Genomic DNA, 19,625 nt, shown 5'->3' with positions numbered 1-19,625 from the left:
TAATAAGAATAACAACAATAACGGCAGCTAACACTGAGCGCCAGGCACCGTTCTAAGCTCTTTGCATGTGTTAACTCAACCAGCAAAGAACTACTTTTAGAGCATTCTTTTACTAAGGTAGCCCGATGAGAACGGTATTTTTTTCCCCCTCAGCTGAATGACACCGCAACCCGAAATCACAACTGTGTTTTAGGTTCCTGGTGGTGCCTGCTTCCTCTTCTAGTTTGTTTAGTCACAGAATGCGATTCCTGTTGGCCGATTCCGCGCCTACAAACAGGCTTAGCGCTCCTCTGAAATGCGGGAGGCTCCTTAACTCTTGTATAAACAGGTAAGGCGAAGGGGGTGGGGCGCAGATTGCGGACTTCTGGGTTTCTTTGGGATGGGAACGGAGTGGGGGTTCGAGCCAACTGCCCAGAGAGCAGGCAAGGTGAAGCGAGGGCTTGGCTGCTGTTTCTCAGTGCAGTGTTTTTTGTTCCCTTTCTAGAAACCAGCCGCAACTTTAGGTCAGAGCGCATTAAAATGAGCCGCTTCTGAACGAGCAGCGCCCAGGCCCCAGGCCCTGCTGCGAAGGCCCCGGCAAAGGTCAGGGCCCCGTCCGCGTGACGCTCCTGCCTGCGCGCGGCCAAGCCATGCTCGTCCCCAGGTAAGGACGTCCCGGGAGCTCTCCCCCGGTACGCGGGGGGCGCAGAGATTCCACCTCGTCCAGCGACTTCTTTACTTGGGGGGAGAAGGGGAGCGGGGCGGTTCCAATCGGCTTGAGATTCCACAGCAGGTTCCTGATTCCTCCATGGCTGGGTTTCTTGGAACAGCCCGACGGGGCCCGGGCGTCTGACCCGGACACACGTTCCCAGGTGGAGCAGGTGCCACTTCTGGGTGTCTGAAAGGCATGTGACTTTTGGGGCGGGGAGAGAAGTCCGTCTGGTCAAGGCCCCCCAGTCTCTCCCATCAAGGCCGATTTTCTTTGAACCTTCAGCAAAGGTATCTGCGCTCCTAAAAAAACAACAGGAATGTGGCACTGGCCTTTCGCCAGGCGAGGCTCAGCGAGCAGGATACAATTTCAGGGCAGATTTACGGGAAGTTGCCGGTGTTGGGAGTAAAAATCTGGTTTGGTGAGTTTAAGGGAAGGGAGTAGACGAGAGACAACCTCGCTACTGTGAGGCGGATGGCCTCGGCAGGGGGCGGGCGGCGGGAGGAGAGAGGGAGGGAACCGGGAAGGGCCCGCAGACCAGACGCCGAGCGCTCCCGAGCGCAGCGCCCCACGCAGCCGGGACCCGGTGCCGCTCTGCGGGTGGAACCGCCGCGCGCTCCCAGTCTCGGGAGCCGAGCCCCAGAGAGCTCCGCCGCCTTCGGGTCGCCGCTCCCGCTCTTCACTGTGGAATGAGCAGCTTGGGATAGAGAGAAGCCGGGGTTTGGGGAGCGGTCCTCCTGGAGACTTTCCCTTTGCAGGTCTCCAAGGTTAAGCAATTCCGACCCACTGGAATTCCCAGAGCCTGGGAGTTAAGCCTAAAACGCTCTGTTGCTTTAAGCGGCGCGGTGGGGAGTCGCTGGACTTTCCTTATTTTGTTTTTACATTAAAAAGAGGGCGGCGGAGAAGATGTTGTAGGTGACTTCCTAGCTGTGTAAGTTGCTCCTGGGCTGTGATGTTAATTTCTGAAGTGGGCGACTCCAAAAACTTAACAAGGAAAGGTAAGGTGATTTTGGTAGTCCCTTCTAACTATTGTCCCTTAATCTTACGTTTGGGTCCCGATTTTTGAAGTATATATATATATATATATATATATATATATATATATATATTTTTTTTTTTTTTTCTTCTCTCTTTAGCCCTTATCCCTCATGCTATCACTCTCCTGTCTCTCGGTATATTTAGTGGGAATAAAAGGGTCAACTTCTGGGAAAGCAGATAATCGTATACAGTCCCCATCGTGTTTCCTGTAGTGATGAATCTCTTTCCATAAAAGAAACTGATTTTTTTTTTCACTCTTGAAAATACATGATTGGACCGCCCAGAAGCACAGGTGACTTTAGACTTAGATTATTACTGTGTGTTTGGGGAAGCGTCCTGGACGGGAGGCAGCTCATTTAAGTGTTAACCAAGGCAGAGGGGGGTCTTCCTGCAGTAATTTACCTCTGAAAGTAACACTCGGTGGAGGTGTAATTGTTTCAAATTAAAAATTCAACCCGTAGAAAAGAGCAGGACTGACGAATTATGACATCTGACAAATCATCAGTCAACCGGATATTTAAGAAATCAGATAAAATAAATGGAAGTGGAATTTTTTCAGATAGATGACTCATTTTTTAATTAGGTAAAAGTTCAGCCACTCATGGGTACTGTCCCAAGGCATAAGTGATAGGAAGATAGCGTCTTCAAGGTACTTACAGGCCATTACTACCCTGAACTAAAAAATCAAACCTTTTTTTTCTTCCTGGTAGTATTTTAATGACTCATTCAGTTTTCTCTAGCAGGAATATAGATTAAAAAATGTATTTAAAAGTTTTAAGGCAAGGTCATACGAATTTCTCAGGGTGGGGGGAAGCAAAGGGTTGACAACCCAACTTGAAGGCATTGCCGAAGTTTTGAGCTCAAAAGGTTGGCAGTTAGACCCGGAGCCTTTGAGAATTGGAGGTGCCGATTCTAAATGGTGAAAGTCAGCGGCGCAACACTCAACCTCTAGACAAACCAAAGTAGTCAATCTAGAGGCTAAGGGAACACTTTGTGGGAGTTTGTTGCTATTCATTTAGACAATGATCTTTGTCAGATTGCTGAATTGGAAATCTTGGAAGGAACTAAAACTAGCCCAGTCTGAAAGGAAAACAGAAGGAAGAAAAGAAAGGTTTAGATTTTAATATTTTTTCTGGTCTACCTTACCTTCACCTTGTTCTAATATACACAATATTGGCCTCTTTGACTTAAATTACTGCATACTGGAGGGATGGGGTCTCAGAAATGTCCCAAGCACCTAGCTTCATTATTAACTTTCAGTATGTGTCAAATGAAGAAACAAGCCTAGCTCTGCTATCCTTTACCAGACTAGGTAGGCCATGCTGAAATTCATCAGATCAAGAGTTTCTGAATATCAATCAATTATTAAAGATTTATTATCTTTCTCTTGGTTTTTGCATTTACAGAAGTTTGTAGGATTGAGAATTTATTATCTTTTTTTGTCAATTTCTATATTTTTAATAGTCAACATATTTATTTTTGATCCCTTCACTCACTGTGCTGCTCTAGATTAAATGTTGAAAGAATTCTGCCCTAAGCAGTGGTGATACTGAGGATGAAATAAAGACGGAAAGCAAGGGAACTACATGCTTCTGGACACATGTTCTATATACTTGCTCTAGCTAGTGTTAAAGACTACTCACGTTTTTTTCCTCACATGATAAGAACATTCATATTAGACTCTTTGGTTTACTGTTCTAGGTCATGATTTTTTTTTTAAGATTAGGTTAAAGTAGATGAAATTATTTTCTTACAGAAGGATTTAATTTGCTTTTCAAGTTCTGCTCTGGAGCTCAAGATTAAATCACTTCCCACATGATTGAGGTTTCACTGCTATAGAAAAGCATTTGGCGATTTCAGTTAAGTTTCTACCTCCACACCTTAAGTCTCCTGATTTTTCAGAAAAGATCAGGGAATGGATACAAGGGTGAAGGGAGGGAGATTTTCTTAAACCTGGACCCAGGCTCAAGTGGAACTGTGATTTGGTTATCCCAGAAGATACATAATTCGCGGGTGGGGGTGGGGATGTGGGGAGGGGAACTTACTCTGAAGAGGGTTTAAGTTTGGGATTCATGAGATTTAGAATAAAGGATACATTTAGAATGAAAGTAAAATTTGTGTGCCATACTTTTATCAAGTTACAGTGAAGACATTAAATGCAGCTTTAAGTGCTTGTCACGGTTGATTCCAACCTAAATGTTGTATTGCAGTGTTTCAGCTACTGGCCTGAGTAGGGGAAATATTTTCTTTCTCTCTTAGAAACAGTCTCTGTGTCTTAATGATGATGCTGATTTTCTGCTTTAATATCATAAAAGGTATGTGTTAGTCACAGCATTACTGCTCTGAGGAATGGCTTCAAAGAGCAACTGGGTAAAGATTTTCAATAATAGCAATGCAGAGATGACTTGGGTTTCAAGATAGGAGGCCTTTGGAGCCTCTAGAGAATTGTCAGAGAAATGATCAGTAACTAATTGCTCAGTTGCCGCCTCAAGTTGTTGGAAACATCTTATGCTGGAGAGATTCAAGGGGAAATGGCACCCTGCCATTTTTTGTGTGTGGCCCTGAATCATCTTGTCAGTAAAACTCCTGAGATTGTCTGAGCTTGAGTTCTGATTGTTTGTGTTTCTCTCACAGTTGCTTCCCCATCTATTCTGTCTGCATCTGTATGGGGGGAGGGGCGGTGGGGAGGGCCATCTCCCCCACTTGAAGTCAATGACCACTTTCTTTTAAGGATCTCTTATCTTTTGCTCTGAAAATGTTCTGGGGAAGGAAAACTTTCATTTTCCAGTGAAAGTAGAAAGGGAGAGAGTGTCTAGAGGAATACATAGCCAAGAAACAGGTACGTTCTGAATGTGGTCCTAGTGTGGAAAGCTCACATGGAGATTATCCATATCCTCAAAGTATTGCAGGTAAACTAGCAACTGTGGGAATGGGAGGCTCCTCCTTCCCTTTTGTAATTCAGATGTTCGTAGTGTACTGCAATAGACACTAGTTTGAATGAATTCAAGATAATCATCTCTTGGTACAACCAAAAGTAAACTGATTACAAAAGGTGCGAACCCTTCAACCGCACTCCTACTTTTTGCCTTTCCTCTACTTTCTGTGTGATTTAAGGACTCCTGAAAAAAGAAAAGAATCACAGTTCAGTTTATGTAACTTACATATTTAATAGGAACACTTTTTTGTTGTTGTGACTCTCCCCTTTTTGTCTTCATAGGAACTTAGTTTATGTAAAAAATGATTTGTGGGTGTGTCTGGATGTACATGGTTTGTGTGTTTGTAAAATAAAATGCACAAATAAGCTGATCGCATAGAAGTGATTAGTAGCTTTTTCGGAACACCCTATCAGAGCTTTTAGAGTGGAGTCATTTTAGAAATCAAAAGCACAATCTCTGCTTTTCCGAAGGCCATTTCAGGGAGATGGCATCAGGAGAAGACAAAGTGCTACTGTAACCCTGAAAACCCTTTGTGTTTTAGGAAAATATCAATCTTTTGGTCTCAGGAGATTCCTGGTTCTGCAAAATGTACACTTTATTTATGGATTACACTCAGCCACATTAATCAAGGAAACAACATCCAGCCTCTTCTTTTTTTTTTTTTTTTTTGAGACGGAGTTTTGCTCTTGTTACCTAGGCTGGAGTGCAATGGCACGATCTCTGCTCACCGCAACCTCCGCCTCCTGGGTTCAGGCAATTCTCCTGCCTCAGCCTCCTGAGTAGCTGGGATTACAGGCACGCACCACCATGCCCAGCTAATGTTTTGTATTTTTAGTAGAGACGGGGTTTCACCATGTTGACCAGGATGGTCTCGATCTCTTGACCTCGTGATCCACCCACCTCGGCCTCCCAAAGTGCTGGGATTACAGGCTTGAGCCACCGCGCCCGGCCTACATCCAGCCTCTTCTAATCACGATGTTTGTCTTTGGGGATACTATCTGTTTGTGGTTCACATGAACCTGGTGGCCCTGCATGAAGGCCATAGTGGGTTTCTGGTGGGCGTATGTTGAATGAAAGGGGAGTTGCTGACAGCTTTGGCTTCCTGATTGTGCCTTGCTTTGAGAAATGGTCAGTTTTGCTCATACTTCCTGAGTATCCACCAACTGGGGTTGAAGACAACCTGTACCCAGATGCTGTGGGTAATCCACTTATGGGTGAGCAAGAGTTAAGTCTATGTACCAATGGGCAGTGGGTGGGTATACAATGAATGCAGGGCATTGTGCAGCTGAAATGGAACAGGACACCTGTACCTGCCAGTGTATTAAAATTATAATAAAAAGTACCTACCTTTCAGAGCACCGAGTCGTGGCTAAATAGAGTTTGCAAAGCATTTCACATGCCCCAAGAAAAAGAAAAAGTACTGAAGTACAAAATGGACACGGTTTTTTCAGGTGTTACTTCTCTTAGATCAATTTGATTCCTATTCTGAAAACGTGTATTTGAGCCTTGCAAGCTCCGGTAAATCATTCATGTTTCAAAAAGTAGGGTTCTATGTTGGTGAGGATAATAGCACTGTGACTTTTGAAAAGATGGTTTAGGCTGGGCACAGTGGCTCGAGCCTGTAATCCCAAGCACTTTGGGAGGCCGAGGTGTGTGGATCACAAGGTTGGGAGTTCGAGGCCAGCCTAGCCAATATGGTGAAACCCTGTCTCTGCTAAAAATACAAAAATTAGCTGGGCGTGGTGGTGGACATCTGTAGTCCCAGCTACTCGGGAGGCTGAGGCAGGAGAATCGCTTGAACCTGGCATGCAGAGGTTGTTGACTGTGAGCCGAGATCGTGCTACTGCACTCCAACCTGGCGACAGCAAGATTCTGTCTCAAAAAAGAAAAAAGAAAAGATGGCTTAAATAATATTTCTTTTTGTGTGTTGTCATTTAGTTTTAAAAATAATAACATGGTTTTCGGTACACCAAGCCCTTGCCAAGATTAGGCCCATCTTCCCAGTAGCCTTCTCAAGACAAAGTTGCCTTTGTGTAACTACCACTGGGAGGGTTTGGTGACACAGAAAACTCAATGGGGCTCTGCAGCTTATTAACAGAAAATGCAATGGCCTAATGTTTGTGTTGTTTTTTTTGTTTTGTTTTGTTTTGTTTTATTTTATGTCCTACCAGCTAATATCTGTGATCTATTTCTCCGTGAGGATGTGATCTTACCATTTTAGACTTTTCCAGGGAAGAATGAGGTGGCTGTGGTTTTATCTTATAATTTAGTTAGATTATAAAAGGCAAAAGCTGCTGCATGCTGGCATGGAGGAGAGCTCAGCCCTGTGGGCTAGTTTGTTCTCAGAGTAATCAGCAAAGTTTCGTCACATGTGGAGAGAAAGAAAAGGGGTTTAGCTAGAGTAAAGATGCAGATTTTGGGGAAAGGATGGCTATTCATACTAAATTCACACTTCGTAGCAGCGTGGCTAGGAGCATAGACTGTCTTGGTTCCACTCTTAGCTCTGCTGCTTATTTCATGTGACTTCAGGCAGGTTAACTTAAAAACAACAACAACAGGCCGGGCGCGGTGGCTCAAGCCTGTAATCCCAGCACTTTGGGAGGCCGAGGCGGGTGGATCACGAGGTCAAGAGATCGAGACCATCCGGGTCAACATGGTGAAACCCCGTGTCTACTAAAAATACAAGAAATTAGCTGGGCATGGTGGCGCGTGCCTGTAATCCCAGCTACTCAGGAGGCTGAGGCAGGAGAATTGCCTGAACCCAGGAGGCGGAGGTTGCGGTGAGCCGAGATCGCGCCATTGCACTCCAGCCTGGGTAACAAGAGCGAAACTCCGTCTCAAAAAAAAAAAAAACAAAAACAAAAACCCTTGTGACTCAGTTTCCCCAACTATAAAATGCCTACCTCACAGGGTTGTTACAAGGATTAAATAAATTTATCTGGGCTAGGCGCGGTCACTCATACCTGTAATCCCAGCACTTGTGGAGGCCAAGGCTGGTGTATCACTTGAACCCGGGAGTTCGAGACCATCCTGGGCAATATGGCAAAACTCCGTCTCTACAAAAAATACAAAAATTAGCCAGGCATGGTGGTGCATGCCTGTAGTCCCAGCTACCCGGGAGGCTGAGGTGGGAGCATCCGTTAAGACCAGGAGGTGAAGGTTGCAGTGAGCCAAGGTTGTGTCACTACACTCTAGCCTGGGCAACTGAGCAAGACTCCATCTCGAAACAAACAAACAAGACAACCAGGTTTATACCTTTTTGTCTGTTCTTTAATATCCTTTATTTATTTATTTAAAATTTTTTTTTTTTTTAAGAGACGGGGTCTCGCTATGTTGCCCAGGCTGGAGTGCAGTGGCTATTCACAGGCATGATCCCACTACTGATCAGCACAGGAGTTTTGACCTGCTCCATTTCCGACCCGGGCCGGTTCACACCTCCTTAGTCAACCTAGTGGTTCCCCGCTCCTGGGAGGTCACCATATTGATGCTGAACTTAGTGCAGACACCGGATCAGCATAGCACGTTACAGCCCAGAACTCCTGGGCTCAATCGATCCTCCCACCTCAGCCTCCCGAGTAGCTGGGACTGCAGGCACTACCACCGCGCCTGGCTTTAATGACCTTTAAAAGGGTGAGAGTTGCCAATAAGCAATGATGAGGTGAAAAAAGTGTATTTTTTTTTTTATAATTAGAAAAAACATATTAGGTCATTATTAGAAGGAAATTACTGATAGTTGTTAGAAGGAAAAAAGCACATTTTCTCAAAATTAGGGAGAGTAAAGATCTGAGCATCATGGTTCATGCCTGTGGGCTACTTGGGAGGCTGAGGCAGGAGCACTGCTTGATGACAGCGTTGAAGGCTTTAGTGTGTTAGGATTGCGCCTGTGACTAGCCACACTGCACTCCAGCCTGGGTCACACAGTGAGATCTTGCCCTTAAAAAATAGGAAGAGTCAACCAAGAAATCCAAGAGTGAAAGGGCAGTCTTTGGTGAATATGAATGAGCCACAGCAGTGTGGTTTTTCTGGTGGGCTGATGGTGTACTCCTAGTTAAGGAAAAGAGATGAGGAAGGACAGGTGGCTGAAAAAGTATTGGAAGAATTGCCTCTAGTGAAATCCTATTTACAGAGCAAGGGGAAATCCAATAACAAGTTAGCCCCTCCTATTTGGTGCAAACAGTAGTTTGGCCCAGGGACCTCTTTTGCTTGGTGCCCCACATTGTGGGTTCCCGGATCTACTTTAAGGTGTATGTCAGTTTGCCAATGAGTAAACAGAAACTGCCAGCTCATGTGATACGAACAAGCCCAGTGTGAAACCTAGGAGTCACTTCTCTGGTGGGAACTGCAGGAGGCACACAGACCCTGAAATTAAATGGTAACACCCATGTTCTCATACACCCTGGTCCTGTATGAAAGGTCTTGCCCTTTCTCCATTGGCTAGAGTTAGTCATGGAAGGGTGGATGGTTCTCCAGAATCTGCTTACCTGCTCCCCTGCTTCCACCTTTGCCCTTACTGCTCTCCCCGCACTCGTTTCTTGACCCAGTATCCAAGTGACTTTTTTTTTTTTTTTTTTTGAGATGGAGTCTCAGTCACCCAAGCTGGAGTGCAGTGGTGTGATCTTGGCTCACAGCAACCTCTGCCTTCCAGGTTCTGGTGATTCTCCTGCCTCTCCTGAGTAGCTGGGATTACAGACGTGCACCACCATGCCCAGCTAATTTTTGTATTTTTAGTAGAGATGGAGTTTCACCATGTTGGCAAGGCTGGTCTCTAACTCCTGGCCTGAAGCGATCCACCCACTTTGGCCTCCCAAAGTGCTGGGATTACAGGTGTGAGTTACCTCACCTGGCCAGAGTGACTTTTATTTTTATTTATTTATTTATTTATTTATTTTGAGACGGAGTTTCGCTCTTGTTACCCAGGCTGGAGTGCAATGGCGCGATCTCTGCTCACCGCAACCTCTGCTTCCTGGGTTCAGGCAATTCTCTTGCCTCAGCCTCCTGAGTAGCTGGGATTACAGGCACGTGCCACCATGCCCAGCTAATTTTTTGTACTTTTAGTAGAGATGGGGTTTCACCATGTTGACCAGGATGGTCTCGATCTCTCGACCTCATGATCCACTCGCCTCGGCCTCCCAAAGTGCTGGGATTACAGGCTTGAGCCACTGCGCCTGGCCCCAGAGTGACTTTTAAAACAGAAGTCAGATCGTGTCAGTCCCCTGCCAAAAACTTTTTAGAGCCTCTCTATCTCACTCAAAACCAATGAGTGACTTTATTTCTAGCCCGAACATCTCTTTTAGCTCACCTCCTACCATGCACATGCTTACTCCCTTTGCTTTAACCACACTCATTTTCTTGATGGGGTGTGCCCAGCACATTCATACCACAGGGTCTTTGCACTGGCTGTCCCGATCCCCGAACCATCATCCCCAGATATCTCCGTGCTTCACTCCTTCACCTCCTTCAAGTCTTTGCTGTGCCTTCTCCTGGTTAAAACAGCAAGTCCTCCTTCCTGCTTGCATTCTCTGTCTCCCTACCCTGCTCGCTCTGGTATTTATCACTTTGCAGCATGCTATGGAATTGTATGACCTATTGTCTGTCTGTCCCTGACGAAAATGTCTGCTTCATTCATTGATATACCCCAAGCACATTAAAGCAGCATCTGCCACAGTGCAGGTACTCCATAAATATTTGTGGAATGAATAAGACACACAGGCTTTTTATACATTTCAGGTGTGACCGAAAGTGTTTACTCGAAATACAACCTCGAACACACCTTTCTGAATGAGCATGGGTTTTCTCCCCGACCTCTCCCAGGAGGCCGCCATGTTTTCTGTGGTTTATTTTCTCTGCCACCACAAGTCCTTGATGGAGGCTGATGACTAAGTAACGTTCAAGGCAGGGCCAAATGTGGGGATGTCGCAATCATTTCAGTACTTCCCAATTTCAGAGCTTCCCTGTTTCCAAATCAAAGCCTCCTCTTTGGCAATCTTTTTGTGATTTATATCTAAATGTATAGCCCTCTGTTTTGAACCCTGAATTGTATGCCCTACAGATAATTACACTTGACTGACTTGTGTTACTATATCATTTATCACCTTTTCTATTGTCATTTAATTATAATGATTGTTCTGAAAGTAACTGTCAAGACAAATTTTCTTAACTATCTCTTTTCAACTTTGAGGTTATCACAAGTGCCAGCTGCTGCTGCAGGAGTCCATACAGATTGTTCTCGGTTGTAGAGCTCAATTAGTATTTTTGCCTTGACCTGGCACAAAACGAAAGTGCTAGAGTCATTGTTTGAGTCTTTGATTTTCCCCCAGAACCTTTGTACAAATACTTGATCTTGGGTTTTACTGAGTGGCAAGACAATTCTCTCATCTGTCATGCGTGTTTGTTAGTATTGGTTTTGTTCTCTCCTTTGGACAATTACCTAGGTTTGACAAAATTGCTTTTCTTGGCCTTTGGAGGCACAGCTCCCTCTCTGCGTTCATTTGCCTTGTTTAGATCCGTAATTCACTGAAAAGGGCTTCCCCAGGAGGCGGAGGTTGCAGTGAGCCGAAATGGCGCCATTGCACTCCAGCCTGGGTCACAAGAGCGAAACTCCCTCTCAATAAAAAGAAAAACCCAAAATCCAAATAATTCTAAATCAGCCACAAACCATGACTGACAACAGTCAGAAATAGCTAAATCAATCCAGGCTCTTCATCTACGATCAGTTGACTTTATGTACTATCGTCTTTTTTTTTTTTTTTTTTTTTTGAGATGGAATTGCCAAACTGGAATGCAGTAGCGCAATCTTGCCTCATTGTAACCTTGGCCTCCTGGGTTCAAGCGATTCTCCTGCCTCAGCCTTCCAAGTAGCTGGGACTACAGGGGCGTGCCACCATGCCCAGATAATTTTTTTTTTTTTTTTTTTTTGAGACAGAGTTTTGCTCTTGTTACCCAGGCTGGAGTGCAATGATGCAATCTCGGCTCACCGCCTACTGGGTTCAGGCAATTCTCCTGCCTCAGCCTCTTGAGTAGCTGGGATTACAGGCACGTGCCACCATGCCCAGCTAATTTTTTGTATTTTTAGTAGAGACGGGGTTTCACCATGTTGACCAGGATGTCTCGATCTCTCGACCTCGTGATCCACCCGCCTCGGCCTCCCAAAGTGCTGGGATTACAGGCTTGAGCCACCGCGCCCGGCCCAGATTTTGGGTTTTTCTTTCCTTCTAAACTGATTTGGAAGACATCATCACAATTTGTTGAGGAATTTAAAACACACACACACACACACACACACACACACACACACACACACACACAATTATACCTAATAAACAAAGAGCTACTGTTCATAGTTCTTTCTGCAGATCATCACTTTTCTTACCATATGTGCTGAATGGGACATTAGAAATGAATAGTGGGGCTGGGCTCAGTGGCTCATGCCTGTAATCCCAACACTTTGGGGAATTGAGGTGGGCGGATTGCGAGAGCCCAGGAGTTAAAAACTAGCCTGGGCAACATGGTAAAACCTCTCCTCTACTAAAAAAAAAATTTAAAAAGAAAAAACTAATAGCATATAAATATTAAATTAGACTTGTCTTTGATAACATACCATGTAGAGGGAGCTGGTGGTAATTATTTACCAAAATACAGAACCAGTAAATATAAATTAAATTGGTTTAAACTAGACACATTGAAAAGACTTATTTTTCTTGCCTAGATACAGACTTTTTTTTTTTTGAGACTGAGTCTCGCTCTGTCACCCAGGCTGGAGTGCAGTGGCGTGATCTTGGCTCACTGCAACCAACCTCTGCTTCCCGGGTTCAAGTGATTCTTCTTTCTCAGCCTTGCGAATAGCTGGGATTACAGGCATGTGCCACCACGCCTGGCTAATTTTTGTATTTTTAGTAGAGACAGGGTTTCACCATGTTGATTAGGCTGGTCTCGAACTCCTGACCTCAAGTGATCCACCTGCCTCGGCCTCCCAAAGAGCTGGGATTATAGGGGTGAGCCACTGCACCCGGCCAATTTTTTAATTTTTTAATTTTTATTTTGTTGTAGAGACAGGGTCTCACTATGTTGCTCAGGCTGGTCTTGAATTCCTGGGCTCAAGTGATCCATCCCCCTTGGCCTCCCAAAGTGTTGACATTATAGGTATGAGCCACTGTGCCTGTCTGGGAGTTCCTTTTTGGGGGTGGCGGTGACAGTGGAGAGAGCCAGTGGCCTGCATGTGATTTCTTCTGTGTATCCACCTGTCTCTTACAGGCTGAGTCTGAGGCTGGCAATGGCTGGCAGAAATAGCAATATGTGGTGATGGCCTGGAGGGAGGGCTGAGGATGAGGGGTTTTGACCTGTGTTGCTGGCTGTGATGGCAGAGACTGGAGGAGAACAAGTCTAAGGCAGGTAGGGGAGATCAAGAGCTCAATTTTGGGCGTGTTTACTGAGATTCCTGTTCAAACATCCCAAGGAGATGCTGGAAGTTTCCCTTTTATTGATTTTTTTTTTAGACAGAGTCACACTCTGTCTCTAGGCTGGAATGCAGTGGTGCCATCTCAGCTTACTGTAATCTCCGCCTCCCAAGTTCAAGCAATTCCCCTGCCTCAGTCTCCCGACTAGCTGGGACTACAGGTGTGTACCACCACACTTGGCTAATTTTTTGTATTTTTAGTAGAGACAGGATTTCACCATGTTGGCCAGGATGATCTTGATCTCCTGACCTCATGATGCACCTGCCTTGACCTCCCAAAGTGCTGCGATTACAGGCGTGAGCCACCGTGCCTGGCTTTTAGAAGTTTCCCTTTTATATCCAGTGCCTCTAGCAAAAAAACAGGAGACATCTCTAGTGCCTAGCATTCATTTTTAGAAAAATTATATTATTTCTTATTTTATTTTATTTTTAGAGACAAGGTGTCACTCTGTTACCAGGCTGGAGCACAGTGGCGTGATCACAGCTTACTGCAATGTCTTGGGCACAAGCAATCAGTCATCCTTCTCAGCCTCCTGGGTAACTGGGACTACAGGCACATCACCATGCCTGGCTGCCTAGCATTTTTTTTTTCTTTTTTTTTTTTTTTTTTTTTTGAGGGTCTTACTCTGTTGCCCAGGCTGGAGTGTGGTGGCACAGTCATGGTTCACTGCAGCCTCGATCTCCCTGGGCTCAGGTCATCCTCCCAACCTCAGCCTCATAAGTAGCTGGGATTACAGGCATGCATCACCATGCTCAGCGAAATTTTTTTATTTTTTGTAGAGACAAGAGTTTTGCCACGTAGCCCAGGCTGGTCTTGAACTCCTGGGCTCAAGCAATCTGCTCCCCTCGACCTCTCAAAGTGCTGAGATTACAGGTGTGAACCACCATGCCTGGCCCTTCACATTCTTTTAGACAACTATTCTGTATTTCAGTGTTTCTCTTTGTGTCCACATTTGCAAATGTAAAGTATGTGATCTTTACTTACATATTACAAATGACAAAATAATGCTAATTGAGTATCAAGGGTGTATAGGTGTATAGGAAACTGTAATGGGGAAATGGGGGGGGTGCAAACATTAAAAAAAGAACATGACTGGGCATGGCGCCTCATCCCTGTAATCCCAGTACTTTGGGAGGCGGGTGGATGACCTGAGGTCAGCAGCTCAAGACCAGCGTGGCCAACATAGTGAAACCCCATCTTTACTAAAAATACAGAAAAATTAGCTGGACGTGGTGGCAGGCGCCTGTACTCCCAGCTACTCGGGAGACTGAGGCAGGAGAATGGCTTGAACCCAGGAGGCAGAGGTTGCACTGAGCCGAGATTGCGCCATTGCACTCCAGCCTGGGCAACAGAGTGAAACTCCGTCTTAAAAAAAAAAAAAAAAGACATAAGTATATTTTCAGTCATCTTATAGTTCAAATTAGTCATATAGTCACTAAAATTTTAATATTTATGTTCTATAATATGTAATCATATACTGATATAAATGTATTTAAAGTACACGTATATTTATATATACTTAACATTGAAGATATTTAATATTTTAGCATGTATATGTACTTAATTTACAATATTAAATGCCATATATATTTAATAGTAAAAAAGAAGTGTACATCGTTGTGTGAACAGAGATTCATCCCACGTAACTAATAAGCAAAAGATGAGGGAAAATATAAAATGAAGTTGAGCCCGGTGGCTCACGCCTGTAATCCCAGCACTTTGGGAGGCTGAGACGGGTGGATCACCTGAGATTAGGAGTTCGAGACCAGCCTGGCCAACATGGAGAAACCCTGTCTCTACTAAAAATACAAAAATTAGTCGGGCATAGTGGCGGGTGCCTGTAATCCCAACTGCTCGGGTTGAGTCAGGACAATCACTTGAACCTAGGAGGCAGATGTTGTGGTGAGCTGAGATTGTGCCATTGCACTCCAGCCTGGGCAAGAGAGTGAGACTCTGTCTCAAAAAAAAAAAAAAAAAGAAAAAAGAAAATATAAGATGAAACAGTGGATTTCCTTGTGAGTTCTAACCACTGAAAGGCATGCAAATTCATGCTGTAAATATTGACAGTATAAAAATGGATCCATTAGAACATGTAAATGTATTTTGTGTCTGTTTCTTACTTAACTTTTGTAAGCTTTGTAAAAAGGGTCTGCTGTGCTGCTTTTGCATATTATGTGGGTAGGAATTAGAAAGCTGATACAGGCACACTTTAAACCACTGATTTGTATCTCTAGTATACCGAGTTTTTGATTTTCTAGTACCTAAAGCAAGCACTGGGGATATTAGGGTGAGCAACACACAGGGTTTTTGGAGCTTACAGTGGTGGAAGCTTTATCGCTTTGTTTTTAGCACCACACTGAAACCTCCCAAGCAGAGATTATTCTGAAAAAAAAAAAAAAAAAAAAAAAAAAAAAAAAAAAAAAAAAAAAAAAAAAAAAGATTGAGCATATACTTGCAAACTCATAGGAATAAAAGGCCATATTTTAGTCTCAAGCAATGACCAAAAAAAAGTGATGTTTTAAAAAGTCATGAAGCATTAGAATTGGATGGAGGTAGAAGAGGCTATGATGGATAATGCTTTGCAACCATGGCTATAGAAACTGTCAGTGGCTGTAGCGTTTTACCTCCAATGTCACGTTAACGCCATTGGAGCCTATGAGGTATAATTTTATTTATTATTGCTTAATTGAGCCACAGATGGTGTGGTTTTTGGATTTGCATAAGAGGGTTCAGTTTCCAAAAGGATATGAAGTGCCTGAAATTTTCACATTTATTTATTTATTTATGAGCCGGAGTCTCACTTCATTGCCCAGGCTTCAGTACAGTGGCGTCATCTCAGCTCACTGCAACCTCTGTCTCCCGTGTTCAAGTGATTCTCATGCCTCAGCCTCCCAAGTAGCTGCGATTACAGGTATGCACCATTATACCCAGCTAATTTTTGTATTTTTAGTAGAGATGGGGTTTCACCATGTTAGCCAGGCTGGTCTTGAACTCCTGACCTGCTTTGGCCTCCCAAAGTGCTGGAATTACAGATGTGAGCCACCATGCCTGGCTAAATTCTGTTTTTAATAAGAAAGTATATAATTCGATCAAGACAGTTGCAGGTGAGTGAAAAAAAAAAAAAGTGACTTTGGTGAGGAGATGTGTAAGGTGTACCTGGAACAGTCATGTAAAGAAAGAGGCTTTGTGTGGATAATGACTTTTTTTTTTTTTTTTTTTTTTTTTTTGAGACAGAGTTTCACTTTGTCATCCAGTCTGTAGTGCAGTTAAATGATCTTGGCTCACGGCAGCCTTGACCTCCTGGGTTCAAGAGATTTTCTTACCTTGGCCTCCCATGTAGCTGGGACCACAGGCACACACCACCATGACTGGCAATTTTTTTTGTATATTTTGTTGAGACAAGGTTTCACCATGTTGTTCAAGCTGGTCTTGAACTCTTGAGCTCAAGCAAGCCACCACACCCAGCCATGACTAACATTTATTGAGTATCCACTGTATGCCATACTTGGTTTCTTATTTTTATTTGTTTATTTTTGAGGCAGGGTTTTGCTCTGTTGCCCAGACTGGAGTATAGTGGTGTGATCATAGCTCATTGTAGCCTCCTGGGTTCAAGTGATCCTCCTGCCTCAGTCTCCCAAAGTGCTGGGATTACAGGCATGAGTCACCGCACCTGGCCATGATTTTATTTAACCAACAAAACTACCCCTGAGAAATAGGTTTTACAATTATCCTCATTTGACAGGTGTAGAAATGAAGCACTATCAAGTAACTTGCCCAAGGTAAATGGTGGTCAGAATTGAGGCCCTTTTGTTTGTGTGTATGTGAGACACACACACATGTTGCCCAGGCTGGAGTGCCTCATAAGTAGCTGGGACTACAAGTGTGTACCACAATGCTCAGCTATTTTTATTTTTATTTTGTAGAGATAGGGGTCTCATTCTTTTGCCCAGGTTTGTCTCAAACTCCTGGGCTCAAGCGATCCTAAAGATGGCTGAGGTTTAAAGGTTTAGGTGTGGTTAAAATCAAGGTGTCGTATGCTTTATTAATTCTGTATCTTGACTTCATTTAAAGCAAAAAAAAAAAAATCCTTGTACAGTACTTTCAGCTTCATGGAGAGAGACTTATATTAAATGAACACATGCTGGTGTAGAGCTGGACTGTGAGCAGCTTCGGGAACGCAGCGAACATTCAAGGATGGCTAGAAATGAGCTCCATGTACCAGGCTGACATTTTCCTTTGAACAAATAGTTTTGGTCAATATTTGATGTCCTGTAGATTTGGGGAAGAAAGATAAATAAATGTGTTTGCAGTTGTTCCTGGCCGAGAGAAGCTGAGTTTACCTAAGTTTCCATAAAAAATTAATTATAGTGAAAGGAAATGAAACAGAAACTTAGGGGATAGAGATCATAGGTGAATGAAGATCCCTCTGGAAATTGACATGGGTTCTAAATTTGACTTTGTAATGGAAATAAATGCAGCTGAATGAGCTCTCATTTTTGCTGTATATAAGATACCTTCAGATAATAAATGGGAAAATGATGTGTACTGAGGAGTTTGGAAATTCTTTGATTACCTTTTGTGTTATGCCAGGTCATTTAAGATCACAAAAGTCCTACAAGTGCCCTGTTGGATCAGATTAAAGAACTGCTCATCCTAGTTTCTGTCTGTAGCAGACTTCAGAGAATATGTTTTAGACAAAGTCATTCATAGAACTTCTAGCTATGCTGCTGCTTTTTTTTTTTTTTTTTTTTTTTTTTGAGATGGAGGCCTGCTCACTTGCCCAGGCTGGAGTACAAGTGCAGTGGTGCGATTCAACCCCCGCCTTCGGGGTTCAAGCAGTGCTGCTGCCTCAGCCTCCTAAATAGCTGGGATTACAGAGTGCGCCACCACACCTGGCTCATTTTTTTTTTTTTTTTTTTTTTTTAGTAGAGGCTGGTCTTGAACTCCTGATCTGAAGTGATCTGCCTGTGTCGGCCTCCCAAAGTGCTGGGATTACAGGCATGAGCCACTGGGCCCGGCCATCTAGCTATACTTCTTGAATATCAGTTAGATGCAGACATTAGATCCCATTATTTCTCCACACCCGCATGTTATGGATCCGTGATCAGGATCCAATTCATTCAGATTCCCCAGGACTTCTTGTTAAAGCAGTACTTACTTTCTTCCCTTTGAAGCTCACCTTCAGACTTCTACAGGTAGCCTATTTACCTTCATTTCAACTCTCTTGAACCTTCATTCTTTTAACATTTGAATTCTATTCCATCTCAGTCTTAATCCTTCTGTTCTGAAGAGGCATGAGTCTTGCATGGAAGGCCAAGACTCAATGCTTGATTATTTTAGTTGTACCTCTCATGTATCTTATTGGAGATACATTATATATATATAGATTATATTGATTATATATATGTTATATATATAATCAATGATATCTTGGATAAAATGTCCCAGTTAATCTCAGATGCTCTCTGGTTTTGCCCAAGTCCTAAATAATGATTTCAAGTTTGCTTTTTTGTTGTTGTTGTTTTGTTTTCGGTAGCAACAACTCCAACCATTTATTCATTGAGTGGATACGGGTTCTGTATCAGGCCTTGGACATACAAAATGCATCAGAAGTATTCTGGGTTGTTGAAGCTTGCAGACTTGCAGACTAAATGAGACATGTAAGCAAAAATAAAATACTCTTTTGTGCTTTCTGGAATAGAGATATTCACTTATCCATCCAGTGATTCACTGAAAACCATTTATTTTGTGCCTACATTTACCTAGAGAGACTGAAGCATTAAAAATGAATGCCATGCCGGGCGCCGTGGCTCAAGCCTGTAATCCCAGCACTTTGGGAGGCCGAGGCGGGTGGATCACGAGGTCGGGAGATCGAGACCATCCTGGTCAACATGGTGAAACCCCGTCTCTACTAAAAATACAAAAAATTAGCTGGGCATGGTGGCACGTGCCTGTAATCCCAGCTACTCAGGAGGCTGAGGCAGGAGAATTGCCTGAACCCAGGAGGCGGAGGTTGTGGTGAGCCGAGATCGCGCCATTGCACTCCAGCCTGGGTAACAAAAGTGAAACTCTGTCTCAAAAAAAAAAAAAAAGAATGCCATGAAATTTTCTGGATGCTATGGTAGGAATCAGTAGCATCAGTTTAACCTGAGGAGGCCTAGCAGGGGATGAGGGAAATGTTTAGGGAACTCCTCATAAAGATAAGACTTTTAACAGACTTAATGTTTACATAATATATTAGACTGTTTTCATGCTGCTGAGAAAGACGTATCAGTTAATTGGATTTAACAGTTCCACATGGCTGGAGAGGTCTCATAATGATGGTGGAGGGCATAAGGCACTTCCATGGTGACAGCAAGAGAGAATGAGGAAGATAAACCCATCAGATCTCGTGAGACTTATTCACGATCACGAGAATAGCCTGGTAGAGCCCGGTCCCCATGATTCAATGACCTTCCCTTGGGTTCCTCCCATAACACATGGGAATTCTGGGAGATTCAGTTCAAGTTG

The 19,625-nt window shown here is 43.7% G+C and overlaps 1 protein-coding gene across 7 annotated transcripts in view; it reads left to right on the top strand.

The window, feature by feature from the left end:
* Window positions 1-222: 222 nt before the first annotated feature.
* RBM47 (RNA binding motif protein 47) overlaps window positions 223-19,625 on the top strand; it is a 217,693-nt gene continuing 198,290 nt past the window's right edge. For 2 of the 7 annotated variants that reach the window (XM_074396043.1, XM_039468157.2), the window contains exon 1: window positions 1,212-1,686. The gene's annotated coding sequence lies outside the window, so the exon portion shown is untranslated. Of the gene's footprint in view, window positions 329-484; window positions 644-680; window positions 1,110-1,211; window positions 1,687-5,514 lie in introns of those variants that run through there. The other 5 variants (XM_074396042.1, XM_074396039.1, XM_039468156.2 and 2 more) reach the window with 4 other exon arrangements.

This window comes from Saimiri boliviensis, chromosome 3, assembly GCF_048565385.1.
Source record: "Saimiri boliviensis isolate mSaiBol1 chromosome 3, mSaiBol1.pri, whole genome shotgun sequence".
In the NCBI taxonomy this organism is placed as follows: Eukaryota; Metazoa; Chordata; class Mammalia; order Primates; family Cebidae; genus Saimiri; species Saimiri boliviensis.
The sequence above is the reverse complement of the archived record's forward strand: the minus strand, read 5'-3'. Positions and strand labels throughout refer to the sequence as shown.